Source organism: Pipistrellus kuhlii, unplaced genomic scaffold, assembly GCF_014108245.1.
Source record: "Pipistrellus kuhlii isolate mPipKuh1 unplaced genomic scaffold, mPipKuh1.p scaffold_m20_p_1, whole genome shotgun sequence".
Lineage (NCBI taxonomy): Eukaryota > Metazoa > Chordata > Mammalia > Chiroptera > Vespertilionidae > Pipistrellus > Pipistrellus kuhlii.
Genome location: NW_023425404.1, coordinates 168,438,520 through 168,442,739, shown reverse-complemented (window position 1 = coordinate 168,442,739; position 4,220 = coordinate 168,438,520). Strand labels below are relative to the sequence as shown.

Genomic DNA, 4,220 nt, shown 5'->3' with positions numbered 1-4,220 from the left:
ATAGACTATCATAAAACAACAATCAATTCCATTAACAATTGCTTAAAAAAAGAATAAAATAACTAGGAAAAATTTTAACCAAAGACATAAAAAGCCTATACTTGGAAAATTATATGACACTGAATAAGGAAATTGAAGATGATACAAATAAGTGGAAGCATATACTGTACTCATGGATAGGAAAAATTAACATCATTAAAATATCCATACTACCCAAAGCAATTCAATGCAAGTTTTATCAAGAAACCAATGGCATATGTCACAGAACTAGAACAAATAATTCAAAATTCAAAAGATCTCAAATAGCAACAGCAATCTTGACAAAAGAACAAAGTTGGAGGAATCACACTACCTGATATCAAACTATATTGCAAAATGATAGTAATCAAAACAGCATGGCTTAAAAACAGACATATAGATCAATAGAACAGAATAAAGGGCCCAGAAATAAACCCACCTTAATAGTCATTTAATATTTGAGAAGGAGGCAAAAACATAAAATGGGATAAAGATAGTCTAATCAATAAATACAAAGGTGTTGGAAAAATTAGATAGACATATGCAAATAAATGAAGCTAGACCATCTTCTTACACTGTACATCAGAATAAACTCAAAATGAATTAAAGGTTAGACTCAAAACCATAAAAATCCTAGAAGAAAACATAGGCAGTAAAATTTCGGATACTATTTTTTTCTGATATATCTCAGAGTAATATTTTTTTTCTGATATATCTCCTCAGACAAGAGAAACAAAAGAAAAAATAAACAAATGGGACCATATCAAACTGAAACTTTTGGCACAGCAAAAAACCCATCAACAAAATGAAAAGACAACGCACTGAATGGGAGAACATATTCACTGATATATCTGACGAGTGGTTAATATCCAAAACTCAATATCAAATAAACAATCTAATTAAAAAATGAGCAAAGGACCTGAATAGATACTTCTCCAAAGAGGACACACAGATGGCCAATAGACATATGAAAAGATAGAGAGAAGCAGACAATGGGGGTGAGGGTGAAGGGGATTGTGCAAATAAGAAAAAAAAAGAATTCATAGACATGGACACCAGTGTGGAGATTGTGACGAATGAGGGAAAGGTGTGGGTGAAGTGGAAGAGGGTATAGGGAGGATAAATGGGGATGGAAATAATAAATAAAATAAATCCCAGCCCCATCACTTACTGTAATATCTACATGACTTTGATTTTTGTTTTTTGTTTTTTAACATATCAGTTATTTAATCGGGTTCTTATAAGAAATTCAGAACACCAGTTTGTGAGGATAAAGCCCATTGGTGAGAGCGAATGTAGAGCGGAAGTAACCCTGGAGCTGAGGAACAGCTTTGATTTTTGGCAGAATTTGAGAGTCCACAGCTTTCTGGTCAACCTTGCGCTGTTCTGTAATCTCGTATTTCTCCTTCTCTGTGTCGAAGATCTCACCCTCCTAGTGTTTGGGCTTGCGCAGCTTCTTCTTCTTGAAGTAAGCATCGGTGAGATGTTTGGGGATTTTCACACCACTGATATCCACTTTGGTGGAGGTGACGATGACAGATTTCTGGTGTGTTCTACGAAGAGGAACTCGATTGAGGGCCAGAGGGCCAGTCACAAGTAGTAAGCCTCTGTCAGCTGCTTCAGGAAAACCACCCTCTTGCCTCTGTGGCGCCCAGCGAGGATGATCAGGACGGCCCCAGGAGTGATGCTGGCCCGCAATCTCCTCACATGCTGGCTGAAGGGCTTCTTGTCATGGCTCAACAGCTTTCGAGGCACATCTTCAGTAGGATAATATCTAGGCATTTTGCGGAGTTTAACCACTCGGGTACCACCATTCTTGTCGCTACCAACTGGTTTTGTGACAGTAGCAAGGACTTTCTCCTTCTTTTTCTTTTCAATCCTGGATTTAGGGGCGGAATACTTCCTCTTGTACATGCCCTTTCGAGAACACATAGCCGACCGGGAATATCTGCCAAATGATTCCTCTGACGAGGACCGGGTTTTGGCTGCAGTGCGGCTTCCCCTTCTTAGGGGCCTTAACCTTGCTGCCGGCATCAGCCTTCTTGGCTTCAGGTTTCTTCTCCTTAGTGTCTGGCTTCTTCTCCTTAGTATCAGGCTTCTTCTCTTTAGTATCCGGCTTCTTGGTTTTCTTTTCACCCGCCATCTTGCAAGATAGGAAAGAGTCTACATGACTTTGAACAAGTTATTTCTGTTCTTCAGCTCCCTCGTCTGTAAAATGAAGATAATAACGGTCCCATCTGATAGGATAATTGAGAGGAGATATAGTATATAGATAGCACATAAGGGGTGTGTATGTATCTATGTGTGTAATTACACCCAGTACATAATAAATCCCAAGTTAGTGTTGGCTATTATTAATGATGTTCCTTTTTTGTATAATTCTTACATCTCTTTTGCTCAAATTTCCTAGTTCCCTATGTCCTGTCACAAAGTTCTTTCTGTACATTCATAGTACTTCTCTCATCCATCCTTTCACCAACATTCACTATTTTACCACTACATATTAAGGAAAATGGAACATAGGAAGTTTAAGACATGCATATTAGGGAATATAAGGTTTCTTTTATTTTCTTTTATTTTTTATTTTAAATATATTTTATTGATTTTTCATAGAGAGGAAGAGAGAGGGATAGAGAGTTAGAAACATCGATGAGAGAGAATCATCCATCAGCTGCCTCTTGCACACCCCCTACTGGGGATGTGCCCGCAACCAAGGTACATGCCCTTGACCGGAATCGAACCCGGGACCTTTCAGTCCGTAGTCCGACGCTCTATCCACTGAGCCAAACCGGTCCCGGCTATAAGGTTTCTTTTAGAAAAAGCTTCATGGTTTGCTCAATTACTCATATTCTTTCTAGATCCTTTAAAACAGAGGAAAGTGCAATAATACAAGATAGTATTATGAGCGTGACAGTAAAAGTCTAGACTTAAACCCTGCCTCTCCAGTCATATAAGCAGAAGACTTAGAAAGAGGAACAGGAGAGAATTACTGGCGCTAGCCATGTTCCTGGGCAGTACAGTGGCTTTTCCTTTTGATTTATCCCCCACCCCACTCCAAGTTAAACAAACAAGTCTCCAATAGAATTCGCTAGAGAAACTGGAGGGAGCTGTAAGGAGAAACTTTTATCTCATCCACTGACAGATTTGCTGACGTTACCTGCACCTACATAAGCAGGAGGATGGAGACTGGAGAGAAACATCTGGTTAAGGCATAGGATGAGTAAAGCAATGTACACTCCTATAATTTGGCATGGCAAGAATGTGTATGTTTCTCCTGGGTCCACTGATGCTCTGCAGAAGGTGCCGTTCAGGTTCGACACGGAAGAGGGGAAGACATTCTAGCAGCAAATGGCTGGATATACCTGAAAGTGGGAACTGAGCGAGACTGGAAGAAAGCAAGCTGCCGGCTGATCTCCATGTCAAAGAACTGTGCGTGGAGAGCCTGCCTCAGAGTTTATACAACTCTTGTGTCCACTAATGAGTGACCATGAAGATGCGACATGGATAGCACTTAACCAGCAGAGAGAAATGTATTCCTTTCTTCCCAATTTCCCTTCCAGACCCCACCCACACCAGAGAGAAAGGGCCTTGAAAAGAGAGGGAAATAATTGACTAAAAACAAACCGCACCTTCTGTCTTCAGAGTTCTTGAGTCACAGTTAAGTCAGAGAACTTGCCTTGGAACTGAGATTGGATTTTAAACCAAACATACTTTTATTTTTTGTTAATCCCCACCCGAGGATATTTTCCCATTGATTTTTAGAGACAGTAGAAGGGAGAGAGGGAGACACACAGAGAGAAACATCGATATGAGAGAGACATATTTATTGATTGCCTCCCACCTGCATCCTGACCAGGGACAGGGATCAAGCCTGCAACCCAGATATGTGCCCTTGACTGGAATCGAACCAGGGAACCTTCAGTCTGCACGCCAATGCTCTATCCATTGACTAAAGCAAACCAGGCACATTTTTAATAACCAAGAGTGTGGAGGAAAAAAAATAAAGAATATGTTCAAGATGTCTTTAAGGAATTTGCTACTCAATGCTGCTTAATCACCTAAGAATCTCATTAAAACAAAATTTCCAATTCAGTGAGTATGAGATGGGGCCAGAGATTCTGCATTTCTAACAAGCTCCCTGGGGATGCTTCTGATTCCAGGACCACACTCTGATAAACAAGGTACCAAAAGGTAAGAAAGGG

The 4,220-nt window shown here is 40.1% G+C and overlaps 1 pseudogene; it reads right to left on the bottom strand.

The window, feature by feature from the left end:
• Positions 1–1,224: 1,224 nt before the first annotated feature.
• On the bottom strand, positions 1,225–2,191 carry LOC118706515 (annotated as a pseudogene).
• Positions 2,192–4,220: the final 2,029 nt, after the last annotated feature.